General features: G+C 41.9%; 1 pseudogene; it reads right to left on the minus strand.

The window, feature by feature from the left end:
* The window catches only part of LOC103586087, a 75,871-nt pseudogene extending 51,158 nt beyond the window's left edge, over window positions 1-24,713 (minus strand).
* Window positions 24,714-27,611: the final 2,898 nt, after the last annotated feature.

Here is a 27,611-nt window from a genome sequence, read left to right on the forward strand (position 1 = left end):
GCTGAGCGAGGTGCGGGTGCAGCACTGAGGGTTGTGATCCCGTTGCCGGTCCTGGTCCGGTGCGGGCGCGACACTGAGGGTTGCGATCCGTTGCCGGTCACGAAAAAAGACAAAAAGGAAAAAAAAAAAAAAGAAAGTAAAGGTTGGTTTCTATCACTTGGGATGAAAGAACCCCTCTTCCTTAAGTCCTTCCTCAATCTGAGAAAAACTTGCTCAAAGGGCTGGTACCATCACAGACTTGCCCTCACAATTTCAGTGCTGGTTTCTAAACAGCAGATGTGTGCATTGGCCTCTGTTTATACTTTTAGATCATTGTCTGTCTCAAATGTAACTATCACAGAAGATCAGCCTTCCAAGGGAGTTACTTCTATTCTATTCCAAGCTTCTTTCAAAATGACTCCTGTACTCTCTACCAGGCTCTAAATGCCACTTATGTTGGCAGCGCATGTACTGTAACAGAGTAACAAAGAGAGCTGAGGTCGTTGGGACACACTGGGAATGCAATATGTGAAGGAACCAGGTCAGGAATGACAGGGTGTTCTGTCTCAGTGAGAGAAGGGTTTGCTAGCAAGGACTGTATTGTTTCCTTCATCTTAAAAGGGGGTATGAGTACATTTTATTGGCTCAACCAAATAACAAGCATCAAGCACTGTGCCTTAACCAGTTTTGCATATTCTCTACCTGATAGACTGCCTTGCATAACTAAGTGATGCTTAATGATATTCCATGTGATTTTTTTTAAAAGATACCTCACTCACTAATTACTTTTTAAAAACTTTACCTTTGAAATAGGAAAAAAAAAGCAAAGTCGTACATATTTTAAGCATTTTGGAAGGGCACAGTATGGAAAGTATTAGTCTCCCATAATCCTACCACACAAAGATAACTAGCCATGTTCTTCAATTTAGGACATATTTCCCCAAAATTTTCTAGCATTTAAAAAATACAATCATGCTCCATCTCACTAACATAAATGAAATACAAAGTAAACAAAAATGAGATTTCTTTCCCTATCATGTTCTGAAAGATANCACGAAAAAAGACAAAAAGGAAAAAAAAAAAAAAGAAAGTAAAGGTTGGTTTCTATCACTTGGGATGAAAGAACCCCTCTTCCTTAAGTCCTTCCTCAATCTGAGAAAAACTTGCTCAAAGGGCTGGTACCATCACAGACTTGCCCTCACAATTTCAGTGCTGGTTTCTAAACAGCAGATGTGTGCATTGGCCTCTGTTTATACTTTTAGATCATTGTCTGTCTCAAATGTAACTATCACAGAAGATCAGCCTTCCAAGGGAGTTACTTCTATTCTATTCCAAGCTTCTTTCAAAATGACTCCTGTACTCTCTACCAGGCTCTAAATGCCACTTATGTTGGCAGCGCATGTACTGTAACAGAGTAACAAAGAGAGCTGAGGTCGTTGGGACACACTGGGAATGCAATATGTGAAGGAACCAGGTCAGGAATGACAGGGTGTTCTGTCTCAGTGAGAGAAGGGTTTGCTAGCAAGGACTGTATTGTTTCCTTCATCTTAAAAGGGGGTATGAGTACATTTTATTGGCTCAACCAAATAACAAGCATCAAGCACTGTGCCTTAACCAGTTTTGCATATTCTCTACCTGATAGACTGCCTTGCATAACTAAGTGATGCTTAATGATATTCCATGTGATTTTTTTTAAAAGATACCTCACTCACTAATTACTTTTTAAAAACTTTACCTTTGAAATAGGAAAAAAAAAAGCAAAGTCGTACATATTTTAAGCATTTTGGAAGGGCACAGTATGGAAAGTATTAGTCTCCCATAATCCTACCCCACAAAGATAACTAGCCATGTTCTTCAATTTAGGACATATTTCCCCCAAATTTTCTAGCATTTAAAAAATACAATCATGCTCCATCTCACTAACATAAATGAAATACAAAGTAAACAAAAATGAGATTTCTTTCCCTATCATGTTCTGAAAGATAAAATAAAAACATAAAAAGACTGATTACATCCACGTTAGTGGCCACATAGGAAAATGGACACTCCCAGACAATGTTAGTGGGAGTATAAGTTGTTATAATCTATTTGGAAGGCAATTTGTCAGTAATCACCGAAATTTTATATGTACATATCTTACGCATTTTCTCTGTTGGCTTTAGAAAAATAGAAATGTTGGTAGCTGTTTTATAATAATGTCATTAGGGATGGTGGAGTGGTGGTGGTGGTGATCATTTAAGTATTTGCTGTCTTCTATTATATGGTGAAGCTTGGTGAAGTTGTATCCAAGTCTGCTTTGTACCCAGAACAGTGCCAGGGGGCACTATGGGTCAAAGCAACTCCCTTGATTCTTTTACAACAGAGGCAGAAAGATAAGCTTTCCAGGGAGGGAAGATTTTTACTACTGCCCCTCATAAGGTGGAAACAGTCGGTGTCCACCCAGGCCCCTGCACACACACTCAGAAGGCACTTCCTGGGGACTCCCTCCCTCCTCTGCTTCTGAGTACTAAACTGGCAATGAGATTCTGCCCTATGAAATATTCACAAAATTCAATTGACCGTAAAACACTGTAAATGTTAGGGCTGTAAGTGACCCAAATTATATCAGCAGTTTTTTGAGAAATGGGGGAAGAAAGAAAAAGGAATTTAAGGGAATGGAATCCAGTGAGCCAACCTTGCTATTTTCAAACCATAAATAAATGGGTCATAGACCTGCAGTTTGTAATTTCAGAAATGACTAATGCTTGGACTGTTTTTGAGCATTATAAGAGTGGCCTCATCCCAATATAAATCATTCTTTCTACACTACACAGATTATGTTGCTTTTTAAATCAACATTTTTATTCCATAGTTGTTTTGTTTCTAGTTCTAAAAATCCTGAGAATCCATTCTTAAGGTGGTCTTCCCACATCAGATGCTAAGGCACAGTTGAAACCCAGCTGGCTTGCGCCAGCACTAGCCAGGAACCTCCTCCCCCAAGCCTCTGGACCACTGACACACAGGGGCCAGAATTTTTTGTTGTTCGAAATTCTCCCTAGCTTGTGCAGATGCTATCTCCATCCAATCATCACTCCTTTATTCCGCTGTCTGGAGCCCCCAGAATAAATCTTTGTGTCCTTCATGTGTTGAGGGCAGCCATGCTCCTACTCCAACCCTGCCCAAATCATTTCTTCCTCATAGGACAGGATTTCTAGAATGTTCACCCTCTTGGATACCTACTCCTCCAGGTAGAATAGTACACAGACCATCTGTTCTCCCCAGTCCCCACCCCTTGTTTATGATACTATGTTTCTGATAATGAACCTAAAATTAAGTTTGTTCACAGTTTGGCACTCACAGAATGTTCACCCTCTTGGATACCTACTCCTCCAGGTAGAATAGTACACAGACCATCTGTTCTTCCCAGTCCCCACCCCTTGTTTATGATACTATGTTTCTGATAATGAACCTAAAATTAAGTTTGTTCACAGTTTGGCACTCACGTCACACCGCTGTTTCAAGTTGATTTCTAAACAAACTGAAACTCCAGAGCAGTTGCTTTTTGAGCCTAACAGAAAGATGGAACATTTATTTTTCTGAAATATTTTTTCCTTTGGGCTCATTTTTTCCAACCCAGACAACTTGGAATTCTGATTCTGTCTCATGGGTCTTATCTAAAGCATTCATCTCTCCCAGTTTGGTGTCCTTGGATAATTTGAAAAGCCTGCCTGCCAGATTGCTGATGTATTTTCTTAGGCTCAGGGCTCTGAGAGGGTGACAAATCCCTCCTAATGAGTTTGCCAAATGCATGCTGGCAGCCGGCGGATTCAAGGCTCCTTGAAGAAGGGAGCAGAACAAATCCTAGGGCCAGGCTGCCAGACAGGGCCACAGCTGGCTGCCCGGCTGCCTGCCGGGCGGAGGAGCATAGGAGCGTGGGTTTGGCCATTGACATGTAAATGTCAGAGGGGCCTGAGACTGTTCCCCAGCAGACCCTCCCGTCATCCCACCATCCACACAAAGCCCTGGCTCTGCGGCTTTGCCTTTGTGAGGCCCAGGGCATCCTGATTGCAGAACCAAGTCCCCGTGAGTATCTCCTCTTTTGTAAAACTGCTCTGTTTTGGACTGTGGTCATGGACAGGAAAGTTCTCCCAACCACATGCAGTGAGAGTGGTGTCTTTGAAATGCACTGTTTCCTGGATGTAGATGTATGCCCTTGCAGGTTTTTGAAATGAAAATGAATACTACTAGTGATTATTAATTTGATTTTATGAAAGGAGAGGTGACATTTGCACACATGTATGTGCATATACAAGAACAAGATTGGATGCCAGGTTCAAAGTGCTTTTTGAATTTTACCTGAAATTTCTGTAGACTAATTTTATTTTTGGCATTGTATCTTCTGTAGTTCTGCCCTCTCTCTCTTTCTCTCTCTAACCTTTCTTATCTCTCCTCCTCCTTCCTTGTTTCTAGTGTCTGGAGTTTGTAGTGATGGTAAATTGTGTAAATTGGTAAATTGCATAACTCAATAAAGAGGCAGCACTATGTGCTTTGCAAGTTAGAGAAGCAAGGGAAAAACTATATGCCATTAGAAGAATCATGAATAAAGCACTGCTAAAGAATTTATATGCTGAAGTGTTTGGTTTTTTCCCTCCAAAACTTCAGTGAAAGAGTTCATGTCACGCTAGTGCCCTAAATTCAATGTGTGAATTGTAAAATATGTGGTGCTCTTACTACATGGAGGAAGGTAGATGTTTATGTCATTCTTTGGGATGATTTTGTTACAAGTCCTTTACGGACTAGCAAGAAATTATTTCAAATATAAACTTAGATTTTATATTCAGAATGATGAGTATCAGTTTGAGTTAGAGGAGAATCTTGATTTTTAAAAATCTTGACGTAAAGGCTATCCCATATAGGACTCACTTCCTTCACTGCTTACAGAGATGGTGCTTTAAAGAAAGCATTTTCTTAATAAAATGCAAATCTTTCCAGATAAGTATCTACCTCTCTCTCTCTCTGCCTCAGTGTCTGTGATACAGATAGTTTGCAGTATGAGTTCAGTACACAATGCATCCGTAAGCCTTGAATATTCAGACTTTATTTTTATTTTGTTTTTTTGCTCTTAAAGTAATTATAGTAATAGAATTATGCTTACATGCCAGAATACCCATAACGAGATTCGAAAACATTTTCAAGCCATCAGTCTTCACTCCAGAAGCCATAAAGCCTATCATTAAGTGTGAAGTCTATTCTTAATTTCTAAGTGTCTCTTGCTCTAATGAGCATAATTAGGGGAGTTTGGTAAGTGGAAAGAACACTGACCTAAGTGTTTTGACACGTGTGCTCCATCTCTAGCTACCTAGGTGGCCTTAGGCAAATGGCTTCTCTGGACCTCAGTGATGGACTAGGCAAGTGGTTCTTAACCAGGAACACTTAGAAATGTTGAGTGGGAGCATTTTAGGTTGTCATAGTGTATGGGGACACTAATGGCTGGGGACCTAGTGGCTGGGGACCTAATGGCTGGGGCACTAATGGTCTGGATACTGGACGTCTTGAAATGCTCAGGACTGTCCTGCCTAGCCCAGTGATTATTGGCCTACCCCAAATACCAGTGGCACCCCCTCTGAGAAACACTGGACCAGATGATCACTAAGTTCTTCCAGCTGTTTCTCTCAAGCTCACAAGTGGAGAATTGCAAGCAGCCAAAACTGTGTGAAGCTCATATGCTCAGTGTCTGCATCTTGCATTTAGCAGTAAGCACTATGTTGTTTGGAGAGAAGTCATAGCCAGTAATGCTGAGTCGGGGCACTCAGGCCATGCATAGCAACTCCTATTCTGAGCCTATTGCTGGGGAAATCCCTTCTCTAAGCAGAGAAAAAATACTGATACTGTTCAAAAGCAGGTGTGGAATGGGCCTGAGTTTTTTTGGTTGGATTTGGATTTTCCTTCATTCCCTCCTTTCTTCAAAGGGAAGAAGCACATTTATTGTGGCCACAGGCCAGGCCTCCAGGGCTTGGGCTTTTCTGCTGTAGACAAAGGGCAGCTGCCTCTTCACACCACCCTGCTTCTGGGCACTGTCACATCTGTTGGGAAGGGGGTCACTGTGGAGGCTTCTGTGCTGCCCTACAAATCTGCCTGCCTGTTGTCACAGGCCAGCCTGGAGGAAACCATCTAGACAACCCTGATGCGGCAGAAAGGGATGTGAGCTGGAATAAAGATTCCAGAGGCGTCTGAATTCTTAGATAGGTTGGCATGATTAAGTTACCTTTTATTTTACAGTGAAGTGCTATTAAATGAAAGTCACACCAGAAAGCAACAGAGAGGTGAGTTACTAATCCTCACCAAAAATATGCTGTAATTTTGCATATAATGCAACTCTTAATAACTATAGTGTGGATTACCTGGAACATGTTTTTTTAATTGACATGTTGTTTTCAACTTTGAAAAATTATTTAATTAAAGAAAATTTGAATAAATAAAAGATATCAGCAACAACCACATTTTGATACATAGGCTGCCAGTCTTTTAAGAATTTTACAAAAATGGGATTATAGTATATGATATTTTATAACCTGCTTTGTTCACATTGTAATATCTCATGTCATGTTTCTATGATATAGATATCACATAATTTTACATGACTTCTATCTTAGTTCAGGCTGCTATAACAGAATACCATAGACTGGTGGCAGAAACAATCATTTATTTCTCACAGTTTTGGAGGCTGGGAAGTCTAAGATCAGGATGCCTCTTGTATCCTCACATTTGGAGAGCAGAGAGAGAGAAAGCAAGCTCTCTCATGTGATGCTCTACTCTCATGACCTCATTACCTCCCAAAGGTCATTTCCAAATACCGTCACACTGGGGATTTGATTGCAACATATGAATTTTGGGAGGTCCATAGCAACTACTGGTGATCCATTGAGAGGATAGTGCTGAAGAACACGGGCTGTAGAGTTGGGCTCTCTGGGTTCATACCTCAGTCCTGCAAATGATTAACTGGGCAAATTATTGAATAGTTTTCTGCCTTGGTTTATTCATCTGTAAAATTGGGAGAATACTAAGACCAACCACGCTGGTGTGTTTTGAGAATTAAATGAGATGATAGATGTTGAGTGCTTAGAATAGAGCCTTGCATACAGTAAGCACTGAGTACTGTTATCTACCACCACATTGTCAGCATCAGCACTAGCACAAATATAAGACTGTACCATCCCATTAATCAGTCCCCTGGTATTAGATATTCTTGCAATTAAATCCTTTCTGACAGACATTCAGAGTTATTACTTTAGAATCATTTCCTAAAAGTAGAGTTTCTGAATCAAAGAGCAAACAACAGATTAAGGCTTTGGATACATATTGCTGAATTTTCTTCCAGGCAGCTCGTCTCAGTATTCACTCCTACCAACTTTTCTCAGCAATGAAAAAATTCAGTATGGCTTCCTTTTAACATTCCATGTATTCTGGGACCTCCCGCTTCAGATAACTGGGAATATAAATTCATTTAATATTGTTCTGGGGCAATTATAATTAAGGAAATGAATTAGTCACAAAGCAAATCAGATAAAGCATTCCATGGTCAAATAAAAAAAAAAGGTGAGTCACCTGCCATTTCGTTTTATCTGTGCTTGAACTTCTCTCCGTTGATCAAGAATCATACACGTGTGAGAGGACATGAACATGTAACCCCTCGGTGTAGTCTTCATGCTCTCTTCCCCCAACCCAATTTAATTTCTAGACATACTGGAAGGAAAAAAATTGTCTTCAGCAATATGATAGGAAAAGTATATGAAATTAGTGAAGTAAATTATAAAACAGCAAGTCAATTTCTTTATTCTATGATATGTAAAAAAATCACTTATTTAATTGTATTTACTTTTACATTTACCATGAAGAAATTGCTGCAAGTTTGTATGTACAGAGATGGAATCCACAGTGTACCCTTTGCTACTTGACTTGGTACTAAGTGCTGTGGCCCAGGTTCCTTGTTCAGCATGCATGTGATACCAAGTGCTGGATAGTGACTCAGTTCTCCCAGTCATCTCTATCTGGATGACTGAGACCCCTCTGCACCCCTCTGCCCTAGCCTGTCCTTCAGTTGTGTCCAGTGCGGAGTTGCCAGATGAAGCCTGCACCATTTTGTTCTCATGATTTCACCCATCTGCACTTGATGATAAACACAAATGCAAACGTGAATGAACATTTAAATTACCTGACATAATGGAATTATGAGGGAGGCATCCAGATTATTTTGAATATGTTCAGTTTGTTAGATTCTCATTAAGAACACAGAATGTAAAAATTCTCATATCTCTGAAAATACATCTTATGACTCCAGAGCTATGCTTGGCAAAGGCTGACTTGGTTTGTAGACACTGTCCAAGGTACTTTGGATAATTATTGGCATTCCAAAAAGAAATATTACTTATAGTTTTAATAATTCTTTGGATTTATACTTGATTCATTTTTGCTCAAGAACAGTGGCTTTCAAGCTTTGACTGTGACCCACTATAAGAAATACATTTTACATAGTGACACAGGATATACACATACATAGATAAACACACACAAGCGAAACAAGTGTTTCCCAAAATATATGTGACACATATTGGTCTATCCTATCCTATCCCATTCTATATTTCATTGTTTAAAATGCTGCCTGTGACCAATTAACTTATTCCTATGACCCACAAATGGGCCATGACCTGCAGTTTGAAAATCCTGTTCCAGAGGTGGTTTCTTTTGAATGTGAGTTGACAGGTAAACTTGGTGGGACTTGTAACCCTTTTCATGGTGGAGCACATTGCCTTCCTCTTGGTGCCAGGTCGAGGGCAGTCTATACATGCCCAGGGCATCACCCCTGGAAGGGTACCAGTGCCACAGGGCTGGGCAGGAAGTTGAGGCAGAGCCTCTTGTGTTGGCTGCCTGGGTACTTGAACTGCTTTCTTTTGAGAACTTTGGTCCTTCCTTGGACTGGCTGCTGCAGCTGCCAGCTCTGCCTGAGAGAGAAGGTTTAAACAAAGACAATAATTCAGTTTGAGTGCCCCTGAATCATGTCTTTGTCTCTGCTCTTGACAGAACAGAAGGAAGTTGTTCATTATTAAGGATGCCAGCTGCCCATGGATTGATATCCATCCCCAGGGCTGGCTCACTTTCAAGTAGGTGGAGATCTGCCTCCCTATTAGGTGTGTTTTGAAGAAGTCTAGAAAAAGTTTTCCCCTTAATATGACTACTTAGTCTCCTGTGCCTACGGTTTCATGATTAGCAGTTTATTCTTTTGAATCTTCTAAGTTTTAGGCCTTTCAGAATTCCTGATCAACATAAAAATATCTTTGGAAAAGAGAATACCTTAAGATGGTATCAGGTAACATTTAGTGGGGATTTGGACAGCCACTGAGAGCAAGGTCCTGTACTTTTGGGTAGAGCGGGACATACAGGAAGGAGGATGGAGAGGCTAGTGGATGGTAAACAGAGCAGGAGGGAAGGAGGCTGTGGGGCAGGCTGCAGGTCTGGGGAAGCCTTTGTGTCCAGTGGTAATTTGAAAGCTCTGTCAGACTGTGGAGCCATTTAAATATTTTCTTATGAGAATTTTATGAAGACCTTGTGGCTTCGGGTGGACATGAGCAGGTATTAGAGGTGAAGGAATTAACACCAACCAAAGGTGACCAGAACTCTTAGGACCACTTGCTACTCAGTGATTCTATGGCCTGTACTGTCCAATGGATTTACGGTCTGTTTAGCAAATTTATTCCTGTGCAGACAACATGACTAATGTATGCTACCCAAGGTTCATATTTTATTTTACCCAATGCCCTCTAAGCACCTTGCATTTATACAGGCATGTTCCCTTAATCTTAGTTTTCTGGTCATTCAGATTGGTCAAGATTGCCACAGTTTGATTGCATGCCAGTTTATTTTTCCAGCTGTTGTTTATCACAGAATTTAGAGGTGGACCTTAGCTATCATCTTGGTCAGTGTTTTTCAAGCTGTGGTTTTCAACCCATTACTGGGCCATTAAATCAGTTTAATAGATGTTACTGACAGGGACTGTTGGTTGAATGGGTGAGAACCCTGTAAATATTTATCTTCTGCACCAGATATTGTGCAGTACACAGGTACGTGATCCCTCACAATGAGTAGCAATACACACAGCAATATGTTTGTGTGAGTGATAGATCCATTCTTTTATTTGATGAACATAATGTCATTGAAGCCCTTTGTTTATAGGTACTCTGGTGAGGTGCAGGGGGTGCAGGTGAGTGAGATGTGGACTCTGTCCTCGAGATGCTCAGATGATAGTGGGGACACGGTCCTCACTAGCAGATGGCCATTGTGATACAGTGTGGTGACTGTGGTTATGAGTTTAACTCCTTACCTCCTCCTTACCCTGGGGAGCACCTGCCCTGGGAGGTCCCTCTTTAGGAAAGCAGTGGGCTGGCCGACCCAGCTGGACCAAGCACAGCTGCAGGGATGGGAAGCTGTGGGGTGTGTCTGGGAGAGGACAAAAAAACCCCACCTTCTGAGGTTCAGAAAATGAGACCAGGGAAGGCTTCTGGGGAGAGGTGACATCTCAGCTTGGCCTGTGTAGTTTGTTGAATGGCAGCCCCTGTAAAGACACATTCATATTTGCAGTGGATTGAATTGTATCCGCCCCTGCCTGCCCTGATCTCATTCCCCACTGTAACTGTTGAGGGTGGGAAGTCCTATTATGGTAATCAAAAGGTGGGTCCTTGAAGAGGTGATTAGATTCAAGGATGGTGAACTAGAGAATAGATTAATAATGGTGGTATAGGCATAGTTCTGAGGGCTTTAATGGGAGAGCACATGAGAGTCTCTCTCTCTCTCTGCTCCATCATTTTCTGCCATGTGAGACCCCTGCATTGCTGTAAAGCCACCACCAAAGAAGACCCTCACCAGATGTGTTCCCTGGACTTTGGACTTTCCAGCCTTTGAAACTGTAAGCAATACATTTCATTTTCTTTATAAATTACTCAGTTCCAGGTATTTTGTTATAAGCAACAGAAACGGACTAATAACGATGTCCTAATCCCTGAAATCTGTGAATGTTCTCTTATTTAGAAAAAGGGTTTTTGCAGATGTGATTAAGTTAAGGATTTTGAGATGAGGAGATCATCCTGGATTATTTGGGTGATCCCTAAACCCAGTGGCAAGTGTCCTCTAAGAGTGAGGCAGAGGGAGATTTGACACAGACAGGAAAAGAGGAGGCCGTGTGACCAGGGAGGCAGAGATGGGAGTGATGCGGCCACTAGTGAAGGAACGCCGCAGTCATCAGAAGCTGGAAGAGGTGAGGGACAGATCTCTCCAAGAGCTCCAGAGCCAGCACAGCCCTGCCAATGCCTTGGTCTTGGACTTCTGACCTCCAGAACTGTGAGAGAATACATTTCTGTTGTTTTAAGCCACAAGTTTGTGGTAATTTGTTATGATAACCCTAGAAAATGAATACAGCCTGGATTTCCACAGGCAGGAATTATAGAAGGGAGGGCAATGGGGTTCAGGGCATGTGACCCCAAAATATTTTAAGATGAATGAATTTGAGAAAACTGCAGAAGCAGGGAAGTCACTCTCACCTTCCCCTGCCCTGCTCCCCTAAAGCAGGTCATACAACCTAGGAAGGATTTTTCTGACTTTCCCCTGAAACAGGTCATAAGATCCCCTCATGTGAGAGGGGCCCTCCCTATACCCAGAGGAAAAAAACATCCTTCTCCCTGAAGACAAAGGGTCACAGAGAAGAATCTGAACAGGATTTGCTGTGTTTCCTCCAGTTTATTACCATTAAATCTTACTTTTGTATCCAATCATACTTCTCCATGACTATCCACTTCTTCATCAAACCTACCATAAAAAATGCACAGATTTCCCTGTTTCTTTGGTTCTTCATCTCCTTATGAAAAGGCTCCATGTCATGTAAATCTTATATTAAATAAATTTCTTTGTTTGTTTTGTCCTGTCTTTTGCTTTTCTTTTGTTAATCTGTCTTTTGTCGTAGGGACTTCAGCCATGACCTAGCGATGGGTGAGGGAAAGGTGTTTTTTTCTCCATTACAAGGGCATTTCTGGAGGGAGCACCGGGGCTGGGAGACAAAGCCGTGTTTGGAAATAGAGAGGTGAGCTGTCCGGCCAGATTACAGATTTTGTGAAAGAGAGTAACAGGAGATACGGCTAGAAAGCTTGTCGCTGACTCCTCGCCTTTGAGGTGTTTATAAAGGATTATTGGATGGTTCATTGTATTACCTCTCAGGTGATGGCTCTTAACACCAGGTGACCAGGCAAAAACTACAGGACGAGTTCTGTTGGTGCCCAGGTGGCTGCGGTCTGGGAGTGCACTGGGGAGTGTAGTCACGCCCGATTTTGCTCACTGGAGAGAGCACACGCACCCCACCGGAGGGCTGCTTTAGTCACTTGCCACATTTTGTCCTTGCAGTTGTGCTTCCTACTGCTTTTTCCTTAAAAGTTATATTTTTGTGGCATTTTATTTCCTTGAAATGATCAGTTAATATATGATCATTCCCGTGAAGTGTAGTAAATATCTTTAAACCAGATGAAGAAACTAAAATTCTTCAACATGAAACTAGTCCACGCCTCTTTCAGAGGTTCCAAACAGACCCTCTGCCCCTCTAGAGGAACTGGAACATTTGATACCTTTTTTTTCTGTAATGAGCTAGACTTAGGAGTGAGTACATTTTAGGACCTAGTTAAATGTTGTTCTTCAGGTTGAGAAATAGCAGGTGAAGGTCTTGTGTCTCCTCAGCTGTCTTTCTACCCTGTAGATACCTTCTTATGTCTTTGCTCTCCCCCGTACATATACTAGTGTTTTATTGTTTTTAGTTACTAGTTTTTATTATAAAAAAAATACAAACTTATTGTAAAAATGGCAAAGGATAGGTTTGAATATACTGCTCCTTAACACTTCAGTGGGCTGCAAAACCCACCTCTCACTTCTATCCCTGTATTGGTTTCCTGTGGCTGTTGTAACAAATTACCACAAACTTGGTGGCTTAGGTAACAGGAATTTATTCTCTCACAGTTCCAGAGGCCAGAAGTCCAAACTCAAGGTGTTGGCAGGGCCATGCTCTCTCCAGAAGTTCCAGGGGAAATTCTGTTCCTCGCCTGTGCTAGTGGTGGCTGTGTGTACTTCTTGGCTTGAGGTTGCACCGCTCTAATCTCTGTCTCCGTCTTCTCTTTGACTTCTCTTGTGTGTGTCTCTCTGCGTCTATGTCCCCAAATTCCCTTTGCCTCTCTCTTATAAGGATACATGTGACTGCATTTAGGACCCACTGGGATAGTCCAGGATAAGCTTCTTCTCACACAATCCTTAACTTAATAACAGGGTTTTTTTTTGCCATATAAGGTAATACTCACAGGTTGCAGTTATTAGGACGTGTACCTAACTTTTTCCAGGCCACTATTTGAACCATCACAATTGTTAAAGAAAAAGTTATTCTAACACTCATTAAAATCATACAGAAGGCTTTATTCATGCCTATTGTGATAGGTGTCAAGACTCTCAAAGTAGGAGAGAGAGATTGGGCTCAACTCAATACAGAAAGAATGAGTGGGGATAGATAGCCAAGGAGCAGGTTGGGGTTGTGGGGGTTGGTGGATGGAAAATTGCTAAGAGGAGACATCAAGGCAAGGGAGAATTCTTGCCAAAACAACAGTATTCTTGCTGAAGGCAGGCGGGGGTGATCAGATATCATCTGGGGGATGAGGACTTTGATCAGATATTGATGGTGATCAGATATCAAGGGTGTGAGGATTCTCTCTAATCTGACTTAGCAGGATTCTTGCTAACACTGGGCTATGCAGGCCTGGCCAGGACAGGAGCCAAAGCCTATTCATCAAGAAGAGGGCTCAGGGCCGAGCCCAAGGCGTACTCGGGTGAGTGCAGCGCTGGGAGTGCAGCAGTGCTCCCACCGCAGGTTCGGATCCTATATAGGGATGGCCACTGCGCTCACTGGCTGAGTGCGGTGCGGCCAGTCTCAAAAACAAAAAAAAAAAAAAAAAAAAAAAGAAAAAAGAAGAGGGCTCAGAGGAGCCTGACTCAAGTTTGGTGAAGGAGAGAATCTGTGTCATGATCCTCTAAGCAGTGTTATACGGACTCACAAAGACCATGAAAGTGAACTCTGTTTTCTGTTGTGAGATTATCAACAATCAAGCTTGTCCTCATGGGGGAACTTTGGCGCACAGGCAGTGCTATCCAATTGGAAAAGTGGATCCTATGGGATTCTCTGCTCTCCTGCAATCTCTCTTGCTCTCCACACCATCCCAGCAGTGTGGACTTCTTGCCTTCATTAGGATGGTCGGTTTAGAGGCCACTCTGCTCCAGCCCCCGGTTTTAAAGCAGCACCTGCCTCTGAATGTTATTATTTGGATTTATCCTACATGAAAAATAAAACACCCGTTAGGACTGATGTTAGGAAAGTCGTTGCAACATCAGAGAGAATTTTAGATCAATCGCAATATTTAGATAGTCCAGGAAGAGGAAATTGATTGCTGGTTTTGGGCCCAGACAGGGAACATTTGGCATCAGATAAAGAAGCCAAGTGGCTACTCCAAGCACCTGATTTGGCATGAACCCCGTGGCTTGGAGGAGCACTGGTCCAACTTCAAAACTGGGTCTCTGGGGGAGGCAGGTATGGGGGAAACGCTTCCATGGCAGGGAAGGAGTGTGTCAAACCCCATATTGACCTAATCTCTTCTAGGTAACCCCATACCAGACAGCTGCCAAAAACAGAAACAAAAACAAAAATATGCAGATCCTCTAGGTATTTACCAGGGCTGAACCAGGTCCAGTTCTGTTGCTTGGCTCACCTCTGAGCAGGTAGATGCCAGCCCGTACTGTGCCCTGGGTTCTGAATGGTAGTAAACAAATGGAATTGACTTGACAACTCTGCAAGTAGCTCCCACTGGAGCTTCAGGGATAGGGAAGGCTTGCTTTCATAGTATTTTACAGTACTCTTCTGTAGGCTTATTTTTCTACTACAGGATGTGAAAATAGTGCTTTTTACTTATCGAACTGAGACTCTATCATAGTGCTTTATAGGAATTTAATACCAGAATATAATTATATTACATTCAGCTCACTGAATTTATTTTATTTTATTTATTGCATTCAATTAATTGCATTTGTTGAACACTAGCCCTGCATGCTGTCTAGGACACTTTTTCTTTATTTAAAGTAAACTTTACGTCCACCTGTGAGTTACAGTATCATTCCCATTTTTTCTAGGTGAGGAAACTGAGACTCAGACCGTTTCTAACTTGCCCAGGTGCCCACATCTAGTCATTGTGGAGTCAGGATTGGTGTCCAGGGCCTGACTCCAGTCTGGTGTGTGTGCTTGTGTGCAACCCCAGGGGCCCACGGTAAAGAAAGGCAAGAATCCTAGGGCCACCTTAGGTCTTTAGGACATTTTACTGAATTTGTCTTCCCATGTGCAAAATGAAAACTTTGGAGTTGTATTTTCTCCTGGTCTCAGGAACACTGAAGAGGAGAATTAGCAAGCTCTTTTCTTTTTTAAATTAAAGTACTTAGGAATTTCATTTGGGAAAACAACTTTGGGTTGTGGGGTCATGTAGGGTACATAGTAGGTGAGGTTCTGTTGAATGACCAAGTGCTGTCAGAGGGCTGAGCAAATCCCCAGCTGGGATCCTGTTGATAACAATCCTACAGGAAGCTAATTGAAGTCAGTGTGTAAACACCGAGATGCAGGCAGAGATATGATGGGTGGGACCACCTGGGGCCAGGCCCAGGAAGTCTGTCTCTGCTCCCCTCCCCCTTCCAGGAATGTGTACTGGGGAAATTTTAAATATAAATCCTACTATCTGTTTTTCAGGTGACAATGAACAAATTTTATTAAGTTTCAGAATTTGAAAAACGTATACTGTCTGCAGATAAGAGGATTTTCCCAGCATCTAAGTGTAAACACTAGCATTTATTGTTTGATAGAACATCTGAGAATTCTGATGAAAAATTAGTGTGGTACTTCTTTCTTTGCAGCATCCACAGCTTCTGCCCCAGACATAACACCCCCTGTTCTGGATCAGTTTATAGCTTCCTTTATTGTGTTTTGGTGTAAATTATAACTTGTCAGAGATGCTTTCTCTTGCAAAAGAAAATGAACTTTCACATTAATTTTCTCTCTTCTTACTAGGTAAGTTTAATCTGAGGTGATCATGAATGGAATGGATTTAATGTAATTGTTAAAAAACAAACAAAAAATTACACAAGCTGATAATTTCAGATATTTAAAATAGACTTTGAGATTTTAAACCACTGTCTGTCTGTCTGTCTGTCTCTCTATTTAACTATCTATCCGCATACCTTGCTTTTTTCCATCTGTCTCCTGCTCTGTGGCTCTCCTGCTCCTTGCCCTGGTGAGCTCCAGACTCCTGGTGAGTTCTTACTCTGCAGAAGAGGTGGCTGACTGCTTCAGCTGAACCTAAACAGAACTTTGTTTGCTTTTGCTGATGTTCAGATTTGTAGAAAGATTACAAGAAATGATTTAAATGACTAGACAATGCTTTTCTGTGATGATAGGGAATCACTGAAATCCTTGGAAACTGTCCTTTTGTCTGAATTGGCTTTTTAAAATACTTTTCCTGCAAGTCTTAGTGCGCATGTGCGCCAATGTATCTTTTTAGTTTTGTTGCTTTTGTGTTCTTTAGAGAGAGAGAGAGAGAGGGAGAGAGGAGTTTGGTGAAGCAAGTGGGGGTGGGGGGCAACGGCCTTGGGTGTCTGCCCAGCACAGCCATGCTTTCCAACCTATGACTCCAAGGACCTTTTGGCCGGTTACCCAGCTCATAGACCTGCGTGAAGAGGTCTGGTGACCCAGCCTGGCGTGTGAGGAGTCTGGGGACCCAGCCTGTAAACGGGCTTGAGGGGTCTGTGGGCTCCAGACCCAGCCTTAGCTCGGCAATCAGCCCAGTCGGTACAGGATTACCAGCAGGTAAAAGAGCACCACAGCTGGCTTAGTAGGGGTCGAGTAGCTTTACAATTGGCATCACGAACAGGATTAAGAGCCCTGCAAGGTATAATTCACATACCATAAAATTTATCCATTGTAAAGGTGCAGTTCTGTGATTTTTAAGTAAATTTATTGAGTGTGCAGCCCCAATACAGTTTTAGAACATTTTCATCACTCCAGAAAGTTTGTTCGAGCCCATTTGTGATCAGTCTTGCTCCCACCCCTAGCTTCAGGCAACCTTTGGTCTCCTTTCTGCCTCCATAAATAGAATCAAACAGTATATGGGTTTTTTGTGTGTCTGGCTACTGTCATTCAGCATAATGTTTTTGAGGCTCAGCCATGAAGTATATATTAGTATCAGTTCCAGAGCTATTTAAAACAAAACAAAATAAAACTTACTATTGTGGCAAATTCCAAAATTAAAATAGTATAAGTCACCCACATGTTACCTCACTCCCAGACTCAATAATTATGAACTCATGGTCAATCTTATTTCATCTACCACCCCCTTCTCCCTATTCTCTTGGGTTACTTGAAGCCAGTCTTATATCACTTTATTTGGAAATGTTTTAGAATATGCATATGTATTTATCTCTTGCTTTTCTGCAGCTAAGGAGCTAAGTATTTTGAGAAAATACTTAGCTCTCAGGTAAAGGGGAATGTAAGAAGGCTAATTATTAATTTAATTAAGATATAATTTTCCTGCTATGTTCAAGGCACTCGTGAAAACCTAGGTACAACAATGCATAAATTTTGTATATCTAATAGGTCTGCAATGTATAATTACAATACTTAATTCAAACATCACTTTGTGCAGATAATAGATTTCCCTTTTTATTTTCTTTTACCTTGTGTACATTTTGCTTTTATGCTAAATGGCAAGTTTTGTTTTGTTTCTTTGTTTGTTTGTTTTTGGCAGCTGACCTGTATGGACATTCGAGCCCTCGACCTTGGTGTTATCAGCACCACGCTCTACTGACTGAGCTAACCAGCCAGCCCCTTGTTTTTTTTTTTTTTGTCTTTTTGTCTTTTTTCGTGACTGGCAATGGATCGCAACCCTCAGTGTCGCGCCCACACCGGACCGGGACCGGCAACGGGATCGCAACCCTCGGCGTCGCCCCCGCTCCTCGCTCAGCCAGTGAGCGGCCGGTCTGCACGCGGGATCCGAACCCTCAGCGGGAGTGCCGCCGCGCTTCCCAAGCGGCGCACTGTAGCAGTGTGCCACCGGGCTGGCCCACCCTTGTTTTGTTTTTAAGAGAGAGAAATGTGTTATAGAGAATGATATGAAGTCTTCTGCTGAAACCTGTTATGCAGAGAGGTAAAAGCAGATGATTTCAAGTTTACTAATCTGAAATTGTATCCAAAATGAGAATACTGTTTTGGTCACTGTTTCAGTTGATTAGATGGATTCTTTTTTGAATTAGAACAGGCAAGGAGAAATAAACTCCTGCAGGCCACTCATTAATGTTTTCAGAATTATTGAATATAAGATATAAACCAGCTTCTTTGTGGAATATGAACACAATTGGATAAAGATTCCTGTGATAGGTACTTGAGGTAGGCTTTCCCAGAGCCCATTCCCCAGCACTGTCTCCCCCAGCTCTCTCTACTGTAGAGACTGGGAATCTGAATGCTCAATTTTCCTAACCACCTTCCAGCCAATGGTGGCTGTGCAATGCAGTGTGGCAAGTTAGATAAAGCACAAGTCTGCTGAGAAAGGCTTCCGTTTCGGAATAAAAAGACATACCCAAGATGGGAAAAGACTAGCCTTTTTGCCTTCTTCCTGCCTGGAACCTGGATGTGACACCCAGAGGTAAAGCAGAAATTTTGAAATCATGAGATGACATGAGGATAAAAACCATCATGGTAAGAATGGCAAAGTACAAAAATAAAAGGACCCTGGGTCCCTGAGGGTATTACTGAACTGTCATCCACTGTGGCCTGCCTTCCTCAGGACTTTCTCATATGAGAGAAAAACAAGCCCCTATCTAGTGAAGCCTAGTTTGTCTGGTTTTTGTTATTTGCAGCTGAATGCATTCTTTAATACTTGCATGTTTCTTTGTAACCTTTTTGCCACCTCAGGGCACTTTCACTTTTCACCTAATACCATTCTGGTCTAAGCATAGACCTGAGAAATTTTAAGCATGGGAAGTCCTAGAAATTATCTAGTTCAGTGGTTCTCAACCATGGGGTGGGGGTCACAGGGTTGGGAGAGGATGCTGCTCATATTTAGTAGCTGGAAGCCAGGGGTGTCAATAGCCTGTATTGTGTGGGACAGTCCCGCAGCACAAATGTTCCTGTTCAAAATGCTAGTAGTGCACAGTAAGAAACACTAATCTAGTCTACTTCCCTAGATTTAGTATACCTCCCTAGGATTTAGTCCTAGACAGGGAGCAAGCCACTCAGGGCTCTTGGGACACTGCTGGATCCTTGAGACCCTGCTGCACTGGTTTGGACAAGCTAGAGGATATCCCAAGATCCCTTTCCTTGCCTCTCCTCAGTTTAGCCTGTCTTTCCTTTCAACTCGGTTATGGTGCCCACCTTGATTCCTGAAGACTTCAGCATCAAGGCCACACTCCAAGAGGAAGATAAACACACTACACACTAGAGAGTAATGGGGAGAGTGGAACATAAAGAAATCCCTAAAACTTCTACAAAACCATCCCCTGAAATGTCTCTGAGTTAAATGGGTTTATAATTTGTTTACTGTCTCTCAGATTCCGTCACCTCCCAGTTTTAAGAGACCTGGGGTGAGGTGATGTTGATGGTTTTGATGGTAAGCGAGGTTGTCAGTCACCTTTTCTACTACTAGTGGCTCTTTGGACTTGCTCTGATTGATGGCCTTGATGCTTCCAGAGGAAGGAAGCAGAGGCTTCTTTCACCTATACAGCTTCTGGTCCCTTCTGGTCCCTCTAGAGCTCCCAGCCCTGCCCCACAGGAGACAGCCAGGGGCCACTTGCTCTCCTTTCCTTCTTCCCCTTTACTTGGAGGGGGGAGTCCAAGGAAAGAGGCCAGAGGCTGCCTGCCCTGTGATATACAAGATAGAAATGCTACCCTGAAGTTCCTGGCACCAAAAAGTAGAAATGGGATATACCATCGTTAGAAAAATGCATCAGACTGCAAAATTTTCACCAGGCAGCCCTACTGTTAACAATATCATGGGAGATATATATATATATATATATATATATTTTTTTTTTAGATAAGAAATAAATGCATTAAAGCATGAGTAGTAACTGGAATTGAAAAAGTCCTAGTTCTATCACCCGGTGTGTCTTCTTCAGTAAGCCACCAAGTTTCTGAGTTTTTGCTGGCAACCTGTAAGGAGAGATGAGCATAACACCCACTTTCCAGGCCCCTAATCTCCCAGGAGATGAAAGGGGTTGTGGGATGGGAAAGCACTTTGAAAGTCATAAAAGGCTTTACCAAAGTTAATTGCTATTCTCATTAAAGCAGTGATGCTTTTTGTGGCTTTGGGCATTAACAATAGATGAGCTGGTGTAGCAGGACCGCGGGTCATAATTTTAAGTTTCTGTTGATTCTTGTTGTATTTTGATTTGTTAGGTTCAACTAATTTCAGGCCAGCAATGGTTGTGTGCTGAGTAAACAATAAAGATAATTGGAATGCACTTAGCACAGTCAGAAGAGGACTGCCCCTGGCTTAGTCATGTTTTTTTTTTTTTTTTTTTTTTTTTTTTTTTATTTTTTTTTTTTTTTTTTTATTTTTTTTTTTTTTTTTTTATTTTTTTTTTTTTTTTTTTATTTTTTTTTTTTTTTTTTTATTTTTTTTTTTTTTTTTTTATTTTTTTTTTTTTTTTTTTTTTTTTTTTTTTTTTTTTTGTAGCACAGAAAGCACAGCTCTTACTGTATCTGAAAGACACTTTGGTGGGAATGTGCATCAAGACAGAGCTTGCTGTCGAGGCCATTTCTTAGAATTAGCTTTTGCCCACATCTTAATTGCAGAATACGTGATAACTGGAATGCCTCTCATCATCAAGGTTGACTTCTTTACAGGGAACATAAATCCTACCTACAAAATCAAGACTTATGCTTGCTTCATTGTTTGCTCTTATGGAAGTATGAGGCTTGTTTCTGAGTATTTCCAGTGTTTTGTCCTTTAAGGAGCACATGCTTATAAAAACACAAATACTTTTTGTATCTCCTCTCCACAACTTGATCTCTGGAGTCAAAGGAGCCCTGACCTACATTTGCATTCATAAGGGAAGTGCCTTCTTGGCAAATACAGCACACCAGATCCATCAGTATCAGGTTGCTTGAAACTCCTTAAGCTTAAACATTCTTTAGAAACACAGCCGTTTGAAGAGCTCCATAGATCTCACAGCCACAAGCATGCTTGCTCATTCACTGCACTGCATGGCTTATGTACTCCGTCAGTAACTCACAGGGCATCTCTGGAAGGAAACAAAACAACAAAACATAATGCCTGTCGACTGTGTATCATACAGTATCTTTGCGTTAAAGAAAATTACTTATTTCAGAGACTCAGGGAGAGGCTTTGTGGGTGACATTCATTTGGAGATGCCTGAAAATAATCTGTTTCTTGCATCAGATGTAAGATGTTTTGTGCCGTGCATGATATTTAGTGCTGCAACTACTATTCTTTTTTTCATTCTTTTCTCACGTAAAAGGCATCATGGTGCTGAGTCTTTAATATGAAGAAGGTATTTTGAAAAAAAGCAATGACTTGAATTGAGTGGTAGGGATAATACCATATCCCACCTCACTGCTACCCTACAGGATTTGTCTCTTCTTTTTTTTTTTTTTTTAATTCAAAATCTCTCTTCTTTAAATGGGTCTGGTTTGAGGGATAGTTTCTTAGTCTCTCACCTTCACTGGTTTCCAGCAGAAAGTTCTGGTTGGCAGCCACTGTAGATGATTAATAAAATCACCTAGCCTCTGTATTTCTGTTGCTATCATTAAATTACACTGCCTTTACATTTCTTTTTATTCTATTTCTTCCATTGGTTATTAAATGTTTGTGACTTTTTTCCTGAGGTCTGCCACATTTCTTCCCAGCAACAATGGCAATCAGAAGGATAGTGCTCATATCTGGGACTTATACTGCCCATTTACTTGAAAAAGGTTTCTTTGGTTTCACGTATATAGTTATTTTAAATAATGTAACATTACCACCATAATCAACATAACTATAATAAAAATAACCTTACTGTAATTATCTCATGCAGAATAACCATTTCAACATCCCAATAGAAATAAGTCCAGATCCTTGTCTACCAAAAGCTTACAGCTTAGTCTTATTTATTTTTTGGAACAGTACTGGGAAGATAAATAAATGCTTTTTTGAAAACTCAGGTTCTTAAAGCATATGCAGGTTAGATACTTGTATTTCCTACCTGACAGGACCCTTTTTGAGCTTTTGGCTATTGCTAAGAAGATATAGCATTTAAATCCCATTATGATAATAGCTATAGAAATGTGGTACTTACAGTGTGGCAGGTAGTATTCTAAGTGTATTATTTATATTAATTCACTTAATTTTAAAAAATACAAAGATCTCAACTTAGGGTGTAACAAGAAAGACATATTTCATTTATTCAAGCAGGGGGTGTGGAGGTGGGGGTCGGCTGGTTCTAACAGGATTTTGCCCATCCTGTGCTACTGCTGCTTCAATTTCTATACAACTTTGGGCTGTAAACCCTCCACTGCTCCCTCCTCAGACCCCTCGTGGTGCTGCAGGAGCCCTCCCACCCTCTCCTTCATCCTGCGAGCAGCAGAGTTCTTGGCTCAGACCCATACAATCCCTTCAGCCAGAATCGGAGGTAATGTGCAGAAGCCATCTCACTGAGGTTAGTAAGTAGACTAAAACTACAGAGCTCTCAGGCTGTGCCCAGCTTTTTGCATTAGACCTGTGTGTACATCTGATGTTTTTTGGCTGTTGGGGCATTTAAGGAAGGATTGGAAGAGAAGGACAGGAACAGTCCTTAGAAATGGGGTCCCACTGTTTCTAAGGTCATGCACTCTCTCTCTCTGGTCAGGATGCAGTGTTGATTGGGCCTTGCATCTAAGGTGAGCACTTCTCCTCAGTGCAGAGAGTACAGAAAGCCATTAGACTCACATCAGTTTAGAGGTTTAGCTTAAGCCTGCTATGTCTCTAACAGCCCCTGGGCTGTGGAAGGAGGGTTTTGGGTTCTGTGGACAGAGTGCGGGCCTCTGAGTCAGAGGGAACCTGAGTTTGGCCCCTAGCACTGCCTTTTAGTACCTGTGCAGACGTGAGCAAGTTACCTAATCCCCTGGATTCTTCGTCTACTCATTACATTCAACAAATATTTACTAAGTGCCTATTATGTGGCAGTTGAGCTTTGAACAAAGTAATTCCTATCCACAAGGAGCTAGAGAAGGGTGACATATAGTAAACAAAATGAATGAATATGTTATATAGGTGGCGATGCATGGTAAGACTGCAATTTTAAGAAGGGTAGAGTTGGAGAAGTCATCACTGATAAGGCAACACTGGTGCAAATACCTGCAGGGGCTAAGGAAGAAGGCCATGTAGCTATCTGGTGAAGATGGGCATTCTGTGCAGAGGAATCACAGAGCGGAGGTCTTGTGGTGTCGGAGGAATAGCAAGGAGGCTCATGTAGCTGCAGCAGAGTGAGCCAGGGGACTAGCAGATGGTGTGATTAGAGAGATGTGCAGGGAGCAGATTCTGGGGGGCTTTATAGGGCACTGTACAGACCTGGGCTTTTATTCTGGATAGAAGGAGAAGCCATGGCAATGGTGGGGAGAGAGACTGAGTTGAAGAGTGGCATGGCCTAACTTAAGGTTTAAAGGATTACCTTGGCAGTTGTGTTTAGAATAGTTGGAGAGGGGAGAGGAAGGGCATGGACAGAAGGAGTAGGCAAGAGGCTGAGCAGCATCCAGGTGAGGGACGATGGAGGCCTGGACCTATTTAATGACATCCATCTGATGGAATGTGTGAGGTTATATGGCATGCATAGGGTGTGCAGGCTGCGGTGGGGCCTCACTAAAGGGCAGCTGCTGCTGTTGTTACCAAGGGGCTTGTTGTCTGGTAGGACAGTCTTGACACACACTCAGGAGACAGATTAGGGATTTGCCCATCCAATTAGTAGCAGCAACAGCATTGGGAATGGAAGTCAGAATTGCTGGGTTTACACCAAATAGAAAGCCTCTGGCCTTTCCCTTTAACTGAAAGTCTAAATCACTGTGAAACCACAGCCTGGAAGTACTCAATTAAATCATTCATCCATAAAGGTGCTGCTACCATTACACCTTCTTTTTTTGGCTTTGCCTTAACCCATGTGAGGTTTGACTTTAAAGCAGTGAGACTGGGTTTCAAAAGCTTGGTATAAAAAATAAAAGAACATAAAATGTCCCATCAATAATTTTTATATTGATTACATGTTACATGTTGAAATGATAATAGTTTGACTATATTGGGTTAAATAAAATATATTATTAAGTTGAAATACATAAATAAGTAAGTAAAGCAGTGAGCCTGTTTTCCAGAAGTCACACGTGTCTCGGGTGGTCTCCTGGCTGATCGGCCCATTACATCCATTTCAATTCAGCCGTTCTGGTGTTAGTTTTCCTGTGCATCCTCCCATCTTCCTTTCTCCTCTTCTCTGTGGCAGAGTTGGTCTCACCTTACCCCTGGCGCTGTGCTAGTTCTCCACTTGCTGAGTGGCCTCTGTGTTTCTGTTTTCTCCAGGGGCTTGTGCAGTCCTCCACCACATGTTCCATCTGTGCCGTTTCGGCACTTGCCACCCATCCTGAGGTGTTTAGAAGGTTGAGTAGTTGGAAAGTAAACACAGGAAGGATAACTGCATTTGCATTTTTTAGTATTTTCAAAAGATGCAGGATTTCTGCTGTGAATAAAAAAGGGTTCAGTGTGAGAGACAGCAACCACTGTAGGCCTTTCATAGAGGAGGGATAGGGAATTGAGTGCTCACAGAATCACTGGTGGGCTGGAGGAGCAACCCCCAGAACAGTGGAGAAGTGGTCCTCCGGGGAAGTTGCCAACTCAGAGGACATTAGCTGGAGCTGCGGATTCAAGAACCCACTTCCTTCCTGGGTCAGAAAGCCTGAATCAAGAGGCAACTGCCACCACGATGCCTGTCAGCACTCAGGAGAATGGTCTTAGGATGTGGTTACAGAAAACCCTCCACTGAGTACAACCATTATGAAAAACAATATGGAGGCTCCCCCCAAAATTAAAAATAGAACTACCATTGTGATCCAGCAACCCCACTTCTTTTTTTTTTTTTTTCCTTTTTGTCTTTTTTCGTGTCCAGCAACGGATCGCAACCCTCAGTGTCGCACCCGTACCGGACCGGGACCGGCAACGGGATCGCAACCCTCGGTGTTGCACCCGCACCTCGCTCAGCCAATGAGCGGAAACCGGTCTGTATGTGGGATCCGAACCCTCGGCGGGAGCGCCGCCGCGCTCCCAAGCGGCACACTGTAGCAGTGCGCCACCGGGCCGGCCCCAGCAACCCCACTTCTGAGTATATATCCAAAGGAAACGAAATCACTATCTAGAAGCGGTCTCTGCACTCTCATGTTCATTGTAGCATTATTCACAATAGCCAAGATGTGGAAATAACCTAAGTGTCCATCGATGGGTGAGTGGATAAAGGAAATGTGGTATATATGCACAATGGAATATTATGCAGCTTTAAGAAGGACATCCTGTCATTTGTGACAACGTAGATGAATCTGGAGGATATTATGCTAAGTGAAATAAGCCAGACACAGAAAGATAAATACTGTATGATCTCACTTACATGTGGGATCTAAAAAAGTGGAACTAATAGAAACAAGGGTCAAGATGTGGAGGAAATGGGAAGATGTTGGTCAAAGGATACCAACTTTCAGTTGTAAGATGAATAAGTTCTGAATACCTAATGTACAGCATGGTGACCATAGTTAACGATACTGTATTGTATCCTTGAAATTTGCTAAGAGTAGATCCTGTGTGTTCTTACTACACACACACACACACACACACACACACACACACACACACACAAGGTAACTATATGTGATGGATATGTTAATTAGCTTGATTGTGGTTATCATTTAACAGTGTATATGTGTATCAAAACATCCATTTGTACACCTTAAATGTATACAATTTTAATTTGTCAGTTATACCTTAATAAAGCTTGACCAAACAAAAAAAAACAAAACTACCTCCCATTTCACACCTTGCCTGCCAGCCAAAAACTGCACAGAGAAGGCCTCTGCTTCATGTCCAGCTTTCTAATTTTGCACAGGTGCCTCTAGTCGGTTCACATTCCCATCTCTAGATACAAAGTGTGGGGTCTGCAAAATGTCATTTTTAACTTTCTGTCCTCTCCAGCGAGGAGGCAGATGAGGTCAGGTTAAGCAAGCCTGCCCCCATCATCTCTTGCTGGTCTGCAGTGAATACTGTAGGGGCCTCTCCTTCCAGCAATGTTGGTATTGGCCAGTGTTGAGAAGTGATCACATGCAACACAAATAAAACTCTATGCTAAACACTGAATCCAACTGTCAATATTTTCCAAGCTTATCTTAATACAACACTATGTAGTCGCGATAGGGTAGCTTTTATTATCAATCACATTGTGATGACCAACTCTGATGTCTGTAAAATAAACACAGTGAGCCTCCATCACTGACAGGCAGATTTCAGTTAATAGTTGAAGAAAATAATGGGTCTGGTTCTGTTGACCACAAAATGTTTTTATGGTTCATGTCATTACATAAAAAGACTGGGCTAATTGTGTTATTTATCTAAAAATACATTCTCAATGTTTGGTGTGAACAGCAATTTTAGCACTCTATTTTCCCTATAAAAATATGTAGGAGTGGGTGTCAGGTACAGGTAAATGTTAAGGAAAACACAAACTGGCATCACCACTGGTCCGACCAGTCTGATTTCTCTGGAGCACAGAATTATCCATTTCTTGCAGCTCTGTGGTGAGCGTGTTCTGTAAAAGTTAATCAAAATCTCTAATGGTTATTAGCTGATAAAGCAGCCGGGAATTAAGCTAGCCTAATTAGGTTGGGAACTAAATCAGACTGAACATACACAGAGCACAGCATACATGAATGTTTAGTGGCCTCATCTGAAGAAATAGGTTACTTTTTTTTTTTTTTTTTGGACCAGTAAGGGGATCACAACCCTAAGCACAGGATAGTCCACACACGCTCAGCCAGTGAGTGCACCGGCCATCCCTATATAGGATCCGAACCTGCGGCCTCGGCGCTAACAGCGCTGCACTCTCCCGAGTGAGCCACGGGGCTGGCCCAGAAATAGGTTACTTTTGATATAATAGTAATTACTATCACTCATGGGCTTTCTGAGAAGTACCCTGGCTGATAAAACCAAAATTGGAAGATGAATGTCTTTTTCAAAATTGGAGGTTGGGATAAAACTAAGTAGCACATACACATCTAATACTACTTTATACACACATATATGTTTAAATATATATGGTTAATAATGTTCTACAGATATCTGCTTTCAAAATAGACTATATTTCTTGGTAACCCCCTGTAAATCATTTTCTTCTGTTCAGGAAACTTTACTTCTGCTATGTCATGGTCCAATCTAACTGCCAGTTTTTTTTGGGTTTTTTTTGTCCTTTTAGAGACCGGCCGCCCCGTGCTCAGCCAGTGAGCT

Source organism: Galeopterus variegatus, unplaced genomic scaffold (genome assembly GCF_000696425.1).
Source record: "Galeopterus variegatus unplaced genomic scaffold, G_variegatus-3.0.2 Scaffold305, whole genome shotgun sequence".
Classification (NCBI taxonomy): Eukaryota; Metazoa; Chordata; class Mammalia; order Dermoptera; family Cynocephalidae; genus Galeopterus; species Galeopterus variegatus.